This window comes from Citrus sinensis, chromosome 3, assembly GCF_022201045.2.
Source record: "Citrus sinensis cultivar Valencia sweet orange chromosome 3, DVS_A1.0, whole genome shotgun sequence".
In the NCBI taxonomy this organism is placed as follows: domain Eukaryota; kingdom Viridiplantae; phylum Streptophyta; class Magnoliopsida; order Sapindales; family Rutaceae; genus Citrus; species Citrus sinensis.
The window spans coordinates 32,322,550-32,342,026 of record NC_068558.1 but is presented as its reverse complement, the minus strand read 5'-3'; positions in this window follow the sequence as shown (position 1 = coordinate 32,342,026).

The following is a 19,477-nucleotide window of genomic DNA, read 5'->3' as shown; positions in this document are numbered from 1 at the left end:
CTTCTTCAAACTATATAAATATTAAGTATTTAAGATTTGTTATGTTTGAGTTTTTTTTTATTATTTAACCAACATCCTCTTTATAAATGTTCTTGTGTTTTTATTTTTTGACTTATTTAAATTTTTTGTATTGTGTGCTTCATGTAGTATTCTTTTCTTCATGAGTTAAATAATGATAAAGATAGTTGGATGATAAGGGTTAGGCTTTGTAAAATGTGGGAGTCTGTTAATACCAAGAAGAATAGAGAGTTGATTAGTGTGAACATAATTTTTATTGATGAAAAGGTTGTATACACTTAACTATACACATTAATATATATTTTTAAAGTTAACAAAAAAATATTTTTTTTTCTTGTCTTGTGGCAAGTTTTTTCGTCTTGTCTTTCTGACAAGTAGCTTGGAACTCGCTCGTAGTGCCCCTCCCATTCTGCTACCGGTGCTGTCTTTGTCTTTCTATGGCTGGTTCAAGCAGTAGAGGAGTTACTGATTTACAGAGTGAATGTGCACGATTGCAACTTGATGAGGAGGAGGAGGGAGGACTTGAGGTGGCTGGAGAAGAGGACGAAGATAATGGCCAAAATAAAGTTGACTCACGGTTTTGCCTTGTGGGACGTTTCTTAACAGATAAAGTGATCAACTTTGCTGCCATGAAGAACACCATGGCAGCCTTATAGAGGCCGAGAAAGGGTGTCTGCATAAAGGACCTATCTCCGACACTTTTCTTGTTTCAATTCTTTCATGAAGTCGATGTAAGGAGGATCCTCGATACAGGACTGTGGACCTTTGATCAACACATTTTGCTTGTCCACAGATTAGGGGCTGATGAGCAACCCCACAATGTTCCTCTGTTCCACACCACATTCTGGATCCAAGTCTACAACATGCCTCTGGGTTTTCAGTCTGAAAGAATTTTACAAAGTATTGGCAACTACATAGGTTCGTTTTTAGAGTCCGATAAGAATAATCTCAAAGGTGTTTGGCGAAATTACATGCGTCTGAGGGTCTCGCTCGATGTGAGAAAACCTCTCAAACGTCGAATGCGGCTGAAACGAACAGGAGGAGAGTGGTTTTGGGTGGATTTTAAATATGAACGACTCAATGTGTTTTGCTTCATCTGCGGCATTCTAAGCCACACCGAGCGTAACTGCCCTACGTTGTATGATTCCATGGAAAGCAATGCTGAGAGACCATATGGTACTTGGATGAAAGCTCCCCCTAGGCGTGGCATGATAAACTCCGGTGAGCGGTGGCTGAGATCAGAGCCACCAAGGGTGGAGGAAGACAAGCTTGGTAACTGGTCACAATCTGGAGTTGGTACGATAGTGGGTGAGGATGGGACCACAACATCTGCGAAGTATGGGAGCAAACTTCGTGGGAAAGAGAAACTGAACAGCTATGGGCCTATGGATTTGGAAATAGCTAAGTCTGACATAACTTGTAACCAAATGGGAATTAATGGCAAGGATATGGGTGACTCTGCTAGGGGCATGGTTTCAATAAAATCAATTGAAAATAGCTACGATTCACAATTAATCATCTCTGAGGCGAAGCGCAGGAGATCAAATCATGGATCGCTTTTAATAGTGGGTCAAGAAGAAGTGGATAATCTGACCCAATTGGAGAATGTAAATGCCCCAAAAAATGGACCAGCGGTGGGACCTGCGAACCAGGCCCACCGAGGAAAATGAGTTGCCTTAGCTGGAACTGTCATAGTTTAGGCCACCCACGCACAGTTCAGGTTCTTGTAGAGTTGGCCAAGCATCATAATCCTTCTTTTATTTTTCTAATGGAAACGTTGTGCAATAGGGAGAAGTTAGATCAGCTGAAAATCCAGCTGGGTTACATTGGCTTGTTTGTAGTGGAAAGGGTTGGTAGGAGTAGCGGGCTTGCTTTATTTTGGAAGCCCAATTATAAGGTTCAATTACTTAAGTTTGGGAAAACTTTTATTGATGTGTCTGTTGCGAATACAGAGGGGAAGCAATGGCGGGTTACGGGTTTCTACGGCTTCCCTGAATCTTCCCGTCGCCGTGAATCTTGGAACTTGATGCGTTCGCTTGCCTCTTCTTCCTCTCTACCCTGGGTGTGTCTTGGGGACTTCAATGATCTCCTCCACTCAAGTGAGAAACAGGGGAAGCATGCTCACCCAAATTGGAAGATGCATGGTTTTCAGAAAGCAGTAACGGATTCAGGGCTTTTTGACTTGGGTATGAGTGGGTATCAATTCACTTGGGAGCGTTCGCGGGGTTCTGAAGATTGGGTTGAGGAGAGGCTCGACCGAGCCCTTGCTTCAAATTCCTGGCTTCATCTCTTCCCGAAAGCTAAGGTTAGTAGTTTGGAAGCGTCTTGCTATGATCATCTTCCAATTTTTCTTGACCCAAATCTGGTGGTGAACTCTCCGAGGATTAAGAAGTTCCGTTTTGAGAATACTTGGCTCCGTGAGGCTGATTGTATTGAGATTGTGAAGGGTAGCTGGAGTTCGTCGGTTGGGATGCCCATTCAAAGTCAAATTGAGGCTTGTGGTTCTGCTCTTCTTCGTTGGGGCAACCATTTCTCTCGGGATTTTCGTGCTCGCTTGCTGGATTGCAAGAAGAAAATGGTCTTGTTGCGGGGTAAGCGTGACTCGGCTAGCATGGATTGTTTTTTTGAAGCTAGGAAACGCTACAACAAATTACTCCACAGCCATGAAACCTTTTAGAAATAGAGGGCAAAATCCACTTGGCTTAGAGAAGGGGATTCGAACTCGAGATACTTTCATGCCATGGCTTCAGCTCGGAAGAAGCAAAATGCAATTGGAAAGCTTCGAAATAGCCAGGGACAGTGGTGCACGAATCCGGAAGGCATCAACGAGATAATCGCAAATCACTTCACTCAGATTTTCTCTACTGAAGGTGGCTTATGTGATGAGGCCCTCCAGTGGGTGGAGTCTTCGATTTCAGCTGAGCAGAACCTCACTCTCCTGGAGAACTTCAGTACAGCTGATGTTCGAGAAGCCATTTTCAGCATGCATCCAGATAAGTCTCTTGGTCCCGATGGTATGAACCCCGCCTTTTTTCAAAAATTTTGGCATATTATTGGTGATGATGTATCTGCTGCGTGCTTGAAATTTATTCAACATTGTGAATTTCATGTTGGCTTGAATGAGACCCTCCTGATCTTGATTCCCAAAACCCCTAACCGAATCATATTACTAAGTTTCGGCCTATAGCTTTATGTAATGTTATCTACAAAATTGTTGCTAAAATGTTAGCTAATCGGCTTAAGTTGGTCTTGGGGTCTATTATTTCGGAGTCTCAAAGTGCTTTCATTCCGGGTAGATCTATCACTGATAATGTTATGATTTCGGCTGAGGTTATGCATTACTTAAAAAGGAAAAGACAGGGTAGGGAAGGGGCTGCAGCTCTTAAAATTGACATGTCAAAAGCTTATGATAGAATTGAGTGGAATTTTTTGTCTTCTATTATGCTCAAGATGGGTTTCAGTTCTGATTTTGTAAAACTGATTATGTTATGTGTGTCCACCGTCACTTATAAAATCCCCCGCGATGGGCTGGAAATAGGCCCCATTGCCCCTAGTCGTGGTCTTCGGCAAGGGGATCCGTTATCGCCTTATCTCTTTATCATTTGTGCTCAAGGTCTTAGTTCTCTTATCAATCACTACGAGCGAGCAGGCCTGCTTCATGGGATCAGAATTGCTCGAGGGGCTCCTTGCTTAACTCACCTTTTTTTTGCTGATGACTGTTTCCTCTTCTTCAAAGCTAGTGACAAAGAAGCCAGTGTAATGAAGGTTGCCTTAACTTTGTATGGGGCTGCTTCAGGTCAGCGAGTAAATTTCGACAAATCCTCTATCTCTTTTAGTGCTAATACTAACAAAGAGGTTGAGCATTCGATCTGCAGTCTCTTGGGGGTTCGGGGCACAGTTAACCATGGCAACTATCTAGGGCTTCCCTCCTTTATTGGCCGAAGTAAGTCAGCTGTTTTTCGTTACATCCGAGAGAGAATTTGGAAGCGGCTGCAGGGGTGGAACCAAAAGCTACTGTCTCGAGCAGGCAAAGAAATTCTTCTTAAAACCGTGGCGCAAGCGCTACCCATCTATGCGATGAACACTTATCTTTTGCCCATGGAGCTTTGTAGAGAGATAGAGCGGATGATGAATTCCTTTTGGTGGGGTAGAAAAGGGCCTGGCAGTGGGGGTATCATATGGATGAAATGGGATAGGATGTGTAAACCAAAGACTCATGGGGGCATAGGTTTTAAAAGATTGCATATGTTCAACGTTGCAATGCTCGGTAAACAAGGCTGGCGTCTCCTAACCAACCCCAATATTCTGGTAGCTCGCCTTTTCAAGGCTCGATACTACCCTAACACTTCGTTTGCGGAGGCTCGGCTGGGAAACAATCCTAGCTATGTGTGGCGCTCTATTTTGACTGCTCCTCCGGCCATTATTCGAGGTAGCCGTATCCAAATTGGAGGGGGTCGGCAAACTGTTATTGGCAGTGCCCCTTGGTTACCAGACAAGGACAACAGCTTCATCTCATCGACCATTCCAGCAAACATCACAGCTGCAACAGTTGACAGTCTCATGGTGCCTAACCAGCGAAAATGGGACTATGATGTGGTGAAAGATATCTTCAACGGCAGGGATCGTGACCTTATTTTCCGCATCCCTCTCGGCTCAAGGCGAGACCATGATACTTGGTTTTGGCTACCTGACTCCAAAGGCCTGTACACGGTTAGAAGCTACTATAGAATGCTAGACTCATTGCTCCCTCCCCCCAGCAGCAGCGCTTGGCGTAAATTATGGCAGCTCCCTGTCCCTGCTAAAGTAAAAAACTTCCTCTGGAGAGCTATGGCAAATGTCATCCCAACCTCAGACAACCTGTTGCAGCGTCGAGTTGAGGTACAAACTCTATGCCCCATTTGCCACTCTTCTTCAGAATCTATTCTTCATATCCTGGTGACTTGCCATTTTGCTAAATCCTGCTGGATTTCTTCTGTTATTGGTTTCAATGGGACTTGCTTGACTTTTGTTCAATGGATGGAGGATTTGTTTGGCCGTTGTACTCTAAATGATTGTAGTTTGGCTGGTATGATTTGTTGGGGTTTATGGTTGAATCGAAACAACAAGGTTTGGAAAAGTGTCAATGGGAGGGTCCAGTCGGTGCTGAATGTGGCTGGTCAGAGCTTATTTTTTTGGTAGCAAGCTCGAAAGAGTGACTCTTTTTCCCCTCCAGTGCCTGTTTCTTCAGCTCATGGTTCTGTTTGTTGGGAAAAGCCTGGCGCTGGATGGTACAAATGCAATGTTGATGCTGCTCTAGTTAGGCCAAGAGGGTTGATTACCTTTGGGGCTGTAATTCGGTCAGCTGGGGGTGAGTTTATTGCGGCAAAAAGTAACATCTTGCCGGGTAGTTTTGATCCTCGGGAAGCTGAAGCTCTTGGTGTTAAAGAAGCTCTCAGCTGGCTAAAGAACTTCTCTTTTAAGTCTGTTGTGTTAGAAATGGATAGTTTACTAGTCTTTAATGCTTTACATGATAAGCTTGACTATCCAAATGGTTTTGGCTCTGTTATTGCCGATTGTAGAGCCTTGGCTCAATCCTTAGGAGAAGTGGCGTTCTCTTTTGTTCGTAGATCTGCGAACTCCGCTGCCCACACTGTTGCTCGGGTGGGGAGTTCTTTGTCAGGTGCGGGAGAGTGGAGTTTTGTTCCTCCTCCCTGGTTATGTAATTCCTTGGCTGCTTAATGAAATTCCTCCTTTAAAAAAAAAAACAAAAAAATAATTAACTTTCATAAATAACATTAGTTTTATAAGGCTACGTCATCTTTAAAAAAAATCAATTCATATTTTTTATCAGTTTTATCAAGTGTAAAGTAATAAAAAAATAATACTAAATTCTTTTTTTTAAAGCCGCACGAAGTGCGGTTCTATTTCCTAATATATATATAAAGTTGGGACCACAGGAGCTGATGTGACACCACCATTCCTCATCTTTTTATATTTTCTATTATCTAAAATATCTAAAATATTGGTGGATATTCTTTGTACATGTTTCTTCCTCTTTCTATTTAAATCCAACAATATGTTACCATTAATAATAATTAATTATAAGTATTTTGAAACATTCATTTATTTTATTATGCTAGCAATTAAATTTTAGTGGCTTAAAATACACCAATTAATTAACATAGAAAGAGAGATTCTTTCATCTTCTCTCAACAATGCCACTAGGGCCTAATTTCAATGTCATAATCTTATATTTAATTATGCAACCTTTTGTTGAGTGCCTTTTGGCTTCTTCAAATTTTATTATGCTAGCAATTAAACTTTAGTGGCTTAAAATACATCAACTAATTAACATAAGAAAAAATATTCTTTCATCTTCCCTCAACAATGCCACTAGGGCCTAATTTTATTGTTATAATCTCATATTTAATTATGCAACCTTTTGTTTAGTGCTTTTTTGCTTCTTCAAGCTCTCTAAACACTAAATATTAAAGATTTGTTATGTTTAGATTTTTTTAATTTATTTAATCAATATCCTTTGTAGAAAAATACTTGTATTTTTATTGTTTGATTTATTTGAATTTTTGGTATTGTGTGCTTCATGGAGTACTCTTTTCTTCATGAGTTGAACAATGATAAAGATAGTTGGATGATAAGGATTAGATTTTGTAGGATTTGAGAGTTTACTAATACTAAAAAGAATGGAGAATTGATTAGTGTTGACATGATTTTATTGATGAAAATATTGTATAAAAAATTCATTCTCCCATTATTTTCTCTAATTTTTTTCCCAATTGTTTCACACTTAATGTAGTATTTTTTTTTTTTCGAAGGAAAATCTAATGCATGCAATAATCAGGAAAAATTTAGTGACAAGGTTTAAGCACATGTTGAGTGAGATTCTTTATACAATGTCAAGAATTTGAAAGTTGTTTCAACTACAAGCTAGTACAGACCACTTTCAAATCAGTATAAAATTATTTTTCTTGATTATAACTTCTCTTAAGATGTTAGAAGGAACTGTCAAGATTTCGATCAATGGATTCCAATTCGTATCTCCAAATTTGATTGATTTACGTGTGAATGATAACACAATCCTCTCATGTATTTTTTTTTAATTATTAATGTTTGTTAATCTTTAAGTGCATATTAGAAATTATGAAAAATTATCAGCCATATACCCTTAAATGACATCCGTATCAAACGTGTGTGAACACTTTTCAAGTGTATCACTCGTATACCCTAAGTTGACAAAACACTTATGTCGTCCACCAATCCGTTAAATTCAGTTAGAAAGTTAACATAATTGTGGCAAATTGATTATTTTGCCCTTGAAACTCAAAATAAGGTAAAAAGATAAATTTACCCCAAAAATTAACGTAAATTTTCAATACACAATTTTTTTATTTTGTTATTAACAATACATTTTTTTGATTAAAAAAATAAATTATCAATGGTACATATTATTAACAATTATTCATAAAAAATATCCATATTATACCATAAAAAATTATTAACAACATATTATTTACAATTATACATATTCTACCATAAAAATTTTCAGTTGGAGCTTGGAGGAGTAGATCTTCAAAAATTTAGGTTAAATTTTGGAGGAGTATATTCGGTTGTAAAGTAGTTTTTTTTAGTAATTATTAATAATTATCCGATAAATAGGATGACATGTCATTTTTATCAATATATATCATATGACATGTCATGTTTTACTAGGTAAATAGGATGACATGTCGTTTTTTTAAATCAAAATTTTGTCAATCTTAAAAGACTAAATTACCCTTATGATGTCAGCGCTTGCAAACGGAAGTTAACGGATTGGTGGACGGCAGAAGTGTTTTGTCAACTTAGGGTATACGAGTGATACACTTGAAAAGTGTTCACACACGTTTGATACGGATGTCATTTAAGGGTATATGGTTGATAATTTCCCAGAAATTATTAATCCTTATGTTTTAACATGTTTATGTTATTTTTTCATAATATTACATATGTTATCAGAAGTTTATGTGGTGTGGGTGATATTGAGATCGTTGGAGCTGGTTGGAAAAAAAGAGATAGAAAAGTTCTAACATATTAGTAAGTTGAATATAATCAAGAAAACTATGACTTTATAATTTTTAGTTATTTATGTTATTTTTTAGTTATTGTTTCTCTTTACATTATTAACTTTTGTTAATATTTATGGATAGCTCGGTAACAACAAAGATTACTTTATGGGGAAAGTTAGGGGACATGTTTGATCCAAACTTGTACAAGAAAGACGAGGGTCCTTGTATTGTAATAGTAACTTCTACAACTATTAAAAAATTCCAAGGTGATTATTTTATTTATATCCCACTAATTAACATTTTCAAATACAATGTGGCTATTTTAATATTATACACAATTTTGGATTTTGTTCAAGTTTCGTTTTAGGTTACATTTGCTCTAAACATGTGAGGTTAGTTTCTCTACCACAAGTGCAAGCAAAATCTACATAAATCTTCAAATGTATTATGTAGCATTATTAATTGAAAGATTTTCTACCATCTCCAACGTTGTGCAAGTTATTGAAAGTTCGAATGTGAATAAGATTACTTTTGAGGAAGAGATGTTCCTCAATATGATGAGCATTAAAGAATTGTTGGAGGCTGATTGGAGTTCTCAAGTGAAGGTGGTTTTTCTATTTTTCTTTTTTCCTTCTCATCCATTTGTGTTATTTGTTCCTAAATGTCGGAATGTCCTTATTATTTTTGAAAATGCTTATTGTTTAATTGTAGGAATATATTGTTACTGTGCAGGGCAAGATTAGACAAATAGACAGCTCCTTTAGATGGTACTATGTTTCGTGCAAAATATGCATAAAAAAGGTCATGCCTACAAATGGTATTTATATGTGTGGCACTTGCAAAAAGGAATGTGACTATCCTCTTGTGATGTAAGAAAAATAATATTAATTTTTTAAAATCTTATTATGTTGTTAGTTTTTCACTCTAATTCATTATTCTAATGTAGGTAGAAAATACATATAAAAGTCATGGATAAAACTGCAGAGACAACTTTTGTCTTATTCAATCATGTAGTTGAGAAGTTACTTGATACATCAGCTCACAAGTTGTTTAATAGACTACCTTTATATAGTAGGGATGTCCCTGCAGAAATTCAAAGCCTTTGTGAAAAAAATTTTGTTTACGAACTAAAATTGAATGATTACAATTTGAAAGAGGGACTTGAGAATTTTACTACGCCAAAGCTTTTCACCCCTGATGAGAAATTGGAACTAGAACAAGAATTGAAGAAGGATAAAAAGGTATTATCTACCTATGCTAGGTTCAATTTGTAGGCAATATATGTAATGTTAAAAAAATATTTAATTGTTGTGTTTTGTAGGAAAACAATACAGATCATGAAAATGTGGAAATTATGAAAGAAATGAATGACATTCCCAAGAAATGGTAATTTTATTTACTTTTATTTCCCAATTATTTTCCTTTATGATTAAAATTAGCATGTTCAGTTTACTCATAATTATAATTTCCTTGATTAAAAAATTACAGGATCCTCATGATATCTTATCAAATAATTTGGAAGATTCTGTGGGAGATTTTCATGTCACTAATGCTGTTAAGAGTAGAAAGAGAAAAAACCAAATTATTAATGATGATGAAGTTAGTGATGGTGGAAGTAATCAATACACAAAACATGTTTAGTGTTGTTGTTGGTCGTCTTTCTACATGTGTGTTAGTCTTTTGACCTTTTCTTTTTAGAGTGGTAATATTTAAGTGTGATATGTTATGTCTTATTTTTTTTGTCTATGTATGTATTTGTTTTGAACGATTGGGGTAACTTACTTTTCTTGTGTTATATTTCTTTCTTGGCATCTTGCTCCGTTCTGCAGATGAATGTAGATAATAAGTTGGTAGTGACAATGCAAAAAAAGGCTTATCATCATCAACAAGAGTGATAGTAACACGAAATAACTCTAGGCGCAAATAATTGGATTAATCTCTACACTTCACTTGCGATAAAATATAAATTTAATTTTCGTAATCAACAATTTTTGTTACTTTGAGTTTCAGACTTTCAGTCACCGAAATCTGAAAAATGAAACCCCAAATATCTAATCTGAAAGCTCAATATTGAGATCAATAAGTTAAAAATAATAGTTATATGTATGATTATACCACTTAACACATAATGTTTCTAATTCATTGATTGATATTGTGAATAATCTCTTGGGTAAATTTTGAATTATTCCAAATTGATTATTTTTAAATTACTTCATTATTTTTAAAAACTTCAAGTTATTTTTATTTTTGCTTAAAAAATGAGGGGAGAGAGGTAATTTATATTTTTTAAATTATTTTAATTATGAATATTTTTTAAATTATTTTCCTTACTAACATTATTTTAATATGATTAGTCTACTAAACAAATGAAACTATCCATATTATATTTATATTTATTGAAAATTTTTAAATTTCAATTGTTTTTTTAACTCTTCAGGGAAGAAACCTTCCCTAAATTCTCTAACTTCTGTCACAAATCAATCTCCCGAAGTCTGTTGTTGATCGGCTTTATAAAGTTAAAGTTTGTAATGCAAAACCGAAAATCATTTTTTCGTTCATTTGTTGCCCTTTCTTGCTCTTTCTAACCATTTTAACCAGCCATCAACTTGGTCAAATTAAGTGACTCAAGTCCCCGCACGAGGACTTAAATGATGAAACTAATGAATTGGGCACCTGAAAACTCTATGTTTTGCTCTGTTTCTGATATATTAACGTCCAACATGTTCCTGGCCTCAAATTCCAAAGTTATCCAAAACAAATTTGGGAGGAAGTTTTTACTTAATTTACATTTTAGTCGCCTAAGAAAATATTTTTGTCCTCCAATAATAAATAAAATAAGTGGGAACTTTGAAAATTCAAACACAAAAAAAGCCCCTTTGAACCGTTGGTTTTTTATAGCTGTTGTATTCAAGAATAAAAAAGTGAAGGAAAAGATGATAATGTATAAAATCTAAAAATAGCATTGAAAAAGAGCCAAAAGGAAATCTTATAATAATAATATCAATGTCCCTATATTTTATCAAATAAGGATATTGTTTATCAATTTATATCAAATAGGTTCCTAATCGAGATTGAATAAAGATTCAATGTTGATCTAATTTTTGTGTTGAATTTTATAAAGGTTTGTCGTTTGATTAATAGTTTTTAAATAACAATATAGATACAACTAAATTTTAATCACATATTATTATAAATATACACATATAAAAAAATTAACATTTAATCTAGATTCAACAAAATTGGATTTTCAATGACACATATTTATAATTTAATAATTGAAAGGTGTTTTATTAGTGATTGTAAAAGAGATTGGGACTTATTTGATGCAAATAGACAATATATGTTTATAAAACATTAAAAGGAAAAAGCAATAGATCCAATTATTATCACTCCAAAAAGAAAGCACATTGTTTCAAATCTTCACAAAATATAAAATACAAAAATGGACAGTTTATTTCTTCACGTCATAACATATAATTTAATTAATATAGGAATGAATGTTCTTTCATCTTCCCTCAACAATGCCACTACCATGACCTAATTTTAACACCATAATCTCATATTTAATTATACAACCTTTTGTATCAACTTTTTTATATATAGATAAGTCTTAGCGAATAATTAATTTTCGTCTTAAATCTAATTAACATTAATTTAAAGAATTGAAACTTAAGACGGTTCCTTTAGCAAATGTTAATTGCTAACAACAAGTTTAAGATTTATTAAGTGTTTAATTGCAACCCATTAACGGTTTTGACAATGATTGAGGTTTAAAAGAAATAAAGAAAGAAATGGGGAGACGTCGTATTAAATTGGTTTTATTATCAACAATTAATTAATCATTATATCATTTTCAATTAATTAAAAAACGTTTAGACTCACGAGAACCTGAGGTAACAGCAACATTATCAACTGATGATAGTCTTGAAGATAAGAAAGACACAAATTGCTATAAAACACATCATTTGCATACCAATTTCACCCAATAATTGAAAATTTACAAATTTCTCATAAAATTTAAGCCTAGATAAAAGAAATAATAAGAAAACAATAGTTAGCTACCATCAATAGAAAAATGAAAGCCAGGTAAAAGACAGAAGATTTGGTTGAGAAATCAATACTATTACAGCACTCACGTTGTTATCCATGTCTCTTAATTAATTATAAGCCTTGACTACAAGAGGCGATGTGTCATTACTATTTCGTATCTTCTTATATTCTCTATTATTTAATATATTGGTTGAGATTAAAAAATAATTACATTATAAAATATTAAAAATATAATATAATTATTAGATTACAAAAGATTACATGTCTCTTCCTCTTTCTATTTAAATTCAACAATATGTAACCATTAATAATAATTAATTATAAGTCTTGAAACATTCATTTATTTTATTATGCCAACAATTAAACTTTAGTGACTTAAAATACATCAATTAATTAATATAAAAAGGAAGGCTCCTTCATCTTCCCCCAACAATGCCACTAGGGTCTAATTTTAATATCATAATCTCATATTTAATTATGCAACCTTTTGTTTAGTACATTTTGGCTTCTTCAAATTCTATAAACATTAAGTATTTAATATTTATGGCATCATTATTTCTCATCTTTTTATATTCTCTATTATTTAATATATTGGCTGAGATTAAAAAATAATTACATTACAAAATATTAAAAATAGAAAATAAATAGAAAATAATTATTAGATTACAAAAGATAACATGTCTTTTCCTCTTTCTATTTAAATTCAACAATATGTAACCATTAATAATAATTAATTATAAGTTTTGAAACATTCATTTATTTTTTTAAGCCAACAATTAAAATTTAGTGGCTTAAAATACATCAGCTAATTACTATAGGAAGGAAAGTTCCTTCATCTTCCCTCACCAATGCCACTACTAGGGTCTAATTTTAATGTCATAATCATATATTTAATTATGCAACATTTTATATTTGTTTTTTAAATATGATAAGCTTTAGTGACTAATTAATCTTCAATGTAAAATCTAATTAACATTAATTTAAATAATTGAAATTTAAGACGCTTTCTTTAGCAAATGTTAAGTGTTAACAAATTTTAGATTTATTAACATCCATGGAACTAGCTGAGAAGGTCCACTACTCTATTTTTTCAATTGATCAATAATGAAAATCAAAACTCTCTTATTTTTGCCCAAACTACTTCTTCTTCTTCTTCATATTTTCTCCGCTAAACCCAGGTAATGTTAATAAACTCAACTCTCTCTCTCTCTCTCTCTCTCTCTCTCTCTCTCTCTCTCTCTCTCTCTCTCTCTCTATATATATATATATATATATATATATATATATATTGATTTACGTTTTTTTTTCAATGCATACTTTGAAAGCTTAGACCCGTTTAAGAATTATTAGTAGACACATGTTTTATCAGTGTCATCTTAGGATGACAAGAGGATCATATGTCTATTAATAATTCTTGAATTGTCCTGACTTGGACAGTTTGGGAATGCATAATTTTTTTAGTTCCAAGTAGATGAAGTTTTGTTTCACGTAAAAAGAAATTTGATAGCTACTCCTCATGTTCTCTGGGTACATACTAGATGAATGCATAAATTTAGGTCATGTACTTGGAGAACTATGGGGAGATGCTGTCGAAATTTCTGCAAAAGTGGAAGAAACTTCACTTACTAGGAACTGAAAAAAATTATTCATTCTTGAATGGGATTTATAGGACCACCTACCATTTGTAAATGTGAAGAGACTGTTGGAAATTTGGGAAGCGAGTTGAGTTGGTAAATGTAATTGGTTGTGGTTTTGCCGAGGTGAGTTGAGTTGCTAAAGAAATCATTGTTGGCTGTTAACAATCACAGATTCTCATCAAACATTTAGTTGAATATGTCAAACACACATACTATCATGCTTTAATTTCTTTGGAGTATGGCATGTTTGAAGTTTGATTATTGATTCTAATTGGGCTATATATAATTTTATTTTTGGTATTTTAGTACAAATATTTCATAATTTTGTAGAAACTATTATATATTAGTGTTTAGAAAGTGTTAGATATATTCTCTGTCTAATATAATTTTAATATATTTTGTAATGAAAATAAAATACTCCAAGAGCATCCTATTGCATAGATGATTTTATAATGTTAATGTTGATTATGCAAATATATAATTCACATATATAGAGTATGGAGCGTAACTTTAGATCGTAAAGTAAACAAATATTTTTATGATCAATACTAGCTACTGATGATCAAGCTTAATTAATTGTGAGCTACTGCAAATCAATTAAAAAGCTTATCACCAAGTTCAAGTTGCTATGGCAGTAATATATAAGAGTGAAAGTGTTGGCTCCTGTGTTTAAAGATGTTTGAAGAATAAAACAATGTGTGGATTAATTATTTGAAAATCAATGTGTACGTAATCAAATTTTAGCATCTCAATTTCTCTAGATTAATTTAATTTGATGCCAATTTGTCAATGCACTCTATTTGTTTATCCTTATCGAATAAGTTTACTCGATTTCAGTATTATGAAAACTTAGTTTTAAACATAATATGTTGTTCTTATTTTCATTACCACTGGGTTACTTTGTTTTAACAGATTACTGCTCACTTGTTTATAGTAAGAGTGGGACTATTGACACCCCTTCAAATACCTCTTAAAATCCCTTTATTTATTTTACAATTTTAACTTTTATTAAAATTACATAATACGATAATTTTTAATTAAATCCCCTACTCAAAAGTTAAATAAATTTTCCCTTAAAAAAGCTAACATTTTATAAATTAAAAAAATTGCTTTTTTTTTTCTTAATTTTTGGATGAGGAATTTACAATCGGTGGTTGTAATGAAGAGAATAAAAACCTTTTTTTTTAATGGAAGAAACTATGTTGTTGAAATGGGATTTAATAACAAAAATAAATAAAATTAGAGTATGAAGTTTACACTAATAAATTTTAATTAAAAATATTTTTATCATTGATGATGGTATTAAAAGAATTATATAATTTTTAAAATATTTTAATAAATTAATTAAAAAAAAGATGTTAAGAAATATTTAGAGGGGAGCCGATAGTCCCACTCTATAATAATCATCGCCACCTCAATTGCATGCAAATCTTGAAAGCAAATTAACTTGCGTACACTTAAAATTCAATTAAAATCCTCCACGTGTGCATGCGCTGCCAATTTTGAACTAAAATTGAATTTATTTGCTTCCCAATTCTCCTCGTGTAAAAGCTTGCCACGACCTAATGAGTGTACTAAACTACTAATTGTCTTTCCTTCTTGATTGGCGTGCACTCGGTGCACCCAAAAGAAAATTTTCTTGTATGCCACTTCTATTTCCTATTAATAAAATATTTTTATAAAATAAAGGATAAAATTTCGTTTAGTTCTTATATTTTGATATTAGTATTTATTTAATTTTTATATTTTTAAAAATATTTTAAAATATTTTTGTCGTTAAGTATTGACACCCTTATTATTAATTTTTGTTCTTTTTAACTTTCTTTTATAATATTACCCTCGTACAATAATATTTCTTCTTTATTGGACATTAATAAAAAGAAATTTTAAATTATCAATTTAAACCAAAAAAGTAAAATAGAAACAAAAAAATTTAAATTAATTTTTTGGAATACTCTACGAGGAGTTAATATATTAATTTTTTATTAATTAATTTTTTTACAATATTTATTTTTTTGACATAGCTTCCACAAAGATTAATATATATTGTCTTTGTTTTTATTTTATTTTTGGGGTTAAATTGGTAATTTTATTTTTTATTAATGTCCAAAAAAAATAAACAATATTGCAACAAGGGTAATATTGTAAACGTAAGTTAAAAGGAATACAAAGTAACGTCATGAGTGTCAATAGTTTGACGGCAGGGATATTTTGAAGCATTTTTAAAAATATAAGGATTAAATAGACACTAATATCAAATTATACAGACCAAACAAGTTTTTATCCTAAAATAAACACCAAATCTACATTATAAACTCATAATGAATAATCTAATTTTTATAATTAATCTTTATTTTATTTAACTAATATTATAAATAAGTAATCCATATTCAGATTAAATTACACTTTTATTTTATTTTAAACTTATATAAATATTAAACAACAATATAATTGTACATTTGAATGTATAGGTTTATTATTAAGTTAGTATTCAAAATACTTTGCTAATATTCTCAATCAATTTTATAGAAAAAATTCACTTATTAAACTGTTATTATAATATTATATCATAAATAGAAAAATTTAGGTATTATAATTAAAATTGATTTTTTATATCTTGTGTTTATTTCATCATTGGTACTAATTAAATTAAATTATAATTAAATAAATAATTCATTTTTATTTATTTTTAACTAATTTTAATAAAAATTATTGTTTGATTCCAATCCAATCTTAAACGGCACCAAACACAATATAACATTAAACATAATCCAACGCAATCTTATCTCAGTCTATCTTCTCTCATTTCATCCTATCTCTTTATATATTGTCCAGTGTACTAACATATGCTAGTCTTTAAAACATAACATAGCATTGGAGCAAATACCTATACCAACTAAAGAATAAACACTAGGAGCACCTTAGTCCAAAAACAAATGATACTGCGATAAATAAAAAGTCCACCACTGCCCCTCAATAAACAACTAATTCTCTTTTAAGAGCAAATGTGACTTCCCCTGACTAAATACTAATTCCACCCCCCCCCCCCCCCTCCCCCCTTTTTTTTTGTTAAAAGGAATGCAAAGGACAACTAAAGAGGGTAGTCTAAGATGTAATGGGTAGTGAATAAATATGTATGACCAAACTAGGACTCAACAATGACGCCCGTGCAAGAATATGCAAAATATGGAAATAAATATTATTGGCATGAGATCCCTAAAATGTACTCTCAATGCGAATAAAGACAAAAATCAATGAAAATTTTTGTTGACCTATTCTCAACACAGCACACACAAAAACTAGAAAATTAAACATTAATAACTGAAATTGATTAAAGATTTGAGCAATTTTAATTTTTTGCTTGTGTGAAAATCAAAGCATTCGAGGTTCAATTTTATCCATATCAACAATTGAAAAATAAAATGAACAAGTCAAAATAATATTTTGATCTTGATTTTTTATTGGAATTCTTTTTTCTTTATCAAGTAGGCACAACTCTCCCTCCCTCCCTCTCTTATATAAATATGGTCTTTTTCATGAATTTTAATAAAAAAAATTTCACACAAAGTTAGAAACATTCACTCTACTCCTTGAAATAGTCTTTTTTTTTATGGTAAATCGTCCTCTGTCATATTTAGGAACATAGCCAAGATTTTAGTTGAGGTGGGGCATATTTAAAATTGAACATGATTAAGGTATGCGATGTGCATGAGCTCTCATTTGGGAAGTTGTGTTGCGGCCCTATAACCTCCAAATGAGAGTATGCCATACACACAGCCGTACTTCTTATAGAGCGCGACTACGCAAAACTGATTAGCACTTCATTTAAAATTTAATTCAATTTTGAAAATTTAAATAGCAATAGAGAACATCACAACTGTAATATACATTAATAATAAATTTACTTATTACAAATTGTTCTCATTGAAGACTTGTCAATGGTATTTTATGTGTTGAAACTATTGTATGATAGTTTAATTATCAATATAATTAAAAACATCTTTTCCAATATAGGCAACTAAGTTATCACTTAATTCGTTCTTAAAATCTGTTAATAACACTAAAAATATTCATATAATGCAACACAAATAGCAAACATACAATAAAATTAGGATTTTGAATTTAGATAAAAGATCATTTGGAAGAAATAAACATTAGAACTAGTTAGGCTTACAATTTAGGAATCAATGTTGATAGAGTAAATAATTGCACAAAAGTACTTTTGATTTAAGGAAGTAGGATGAAATCCATACATTGACACCATGACAAAAAATTTAAAAAGTATACTTTTAATTTAAAGTACTAAAAAGAAACGAAAAAGATAGAATAGTAAAGCGAAAATATTTTATTTTAATTTTGTTATTTTATTTTATTTTATCTTAATAATCTTTTGTGTTTATTAAGTTTCATGATGTTTTAATAGTTAATCAAATTATTTAAAATTAGACATTTAAACTAGAGCCAACATGAAATCTTTTAAAATTAACTGAACACTTTCATAATTTTATGATTTAATAGGGGCACTTTCTTAAATAATAAATAAAATATATTTTTTCAATGATGATAAAAAGCTTCAAGAGCCAGCTCGACACGGGCCCAACACGTGTCCAGCTGGTCTTATGCTAGATATGTTCATTGTTATATTTGTGATACTCAAATTAAGATCTAAAGATTGACAGCTTCACTTTTAAAAGTTATATGTAGATATTTTTAATAGTGGTGCTTATACATCTTAATAACTTATGGTTAAGAACTTGAGATAAGAATCAAATGTAAACAATCAATGTCCAATCCATTAAACTCAAATTAATATAAAAATCAAGATAGAATCAATAACTCAAAAACATATGTGGATAAATTTAGATTAAACTAATAAAAAATTGTTTTCAAACTTTCAAGTTTGCAAATCAAGATTTTATGGGCATTGTAACTTGAATTATGTACGCATCATGCAAAGACTTGCAAATAATACAATAGATATACCTTAAGGATATGTTTGGTACCCCTCATTATGAGGTATTAGGACCCCTCATAGTATTAATGTATTATTATACAATGTTTGGTAAATACACCACATAAAATTGTAATGTGGTTACAATAAAATGTTAATGCGGTCAAACCCGTATAAAATAAACCCGTGGGGGGGGGGGGTCGGGTTTACACGGGTTTGATGCTATTTTGAGACAAAAATAAAATTTTCTTTCTATTCTCACCACTGTCGTTCTCAAATCACTCTCCCTGTGGTTCTCCATGTGCTCAACAGAAACCACCTCCACAACGCTCCACCACCACGTCTCCCTGTGCTCAACAAAAGCCAACTCCACAACGCTCCACCACCACGCCATCTGACTTCGCCGTCACCTCCTCGTGCGACACCCACACTCTGTACGATCCCATCTCCACTGATACCCATTGCACAACACCACCACTGTGCCGACCTTCATCGCCTGAGGTTTGATTTTGGATTTGGCTTTAATTTTTGAATTTATGTTTGATTTTAAAATCGAAGGATGATTTTATTTGTCTTGTCTATTTCTCTCATCCACAAATATCTATATTTGGAGAAGTATAGAGAGAGAGAGAGAGAGAGAGAGAAGGGCTATAGGCAGTGAAAGAGATAAAGGGGAAGAGAAGAATTATGCAGAAGTCAATTAGCAGATTCGATGTTATTCATGAAATTGATGTGTTGAAGGGTAACATGCTAAAGGGTCCTCGTCAATAATGGCATAT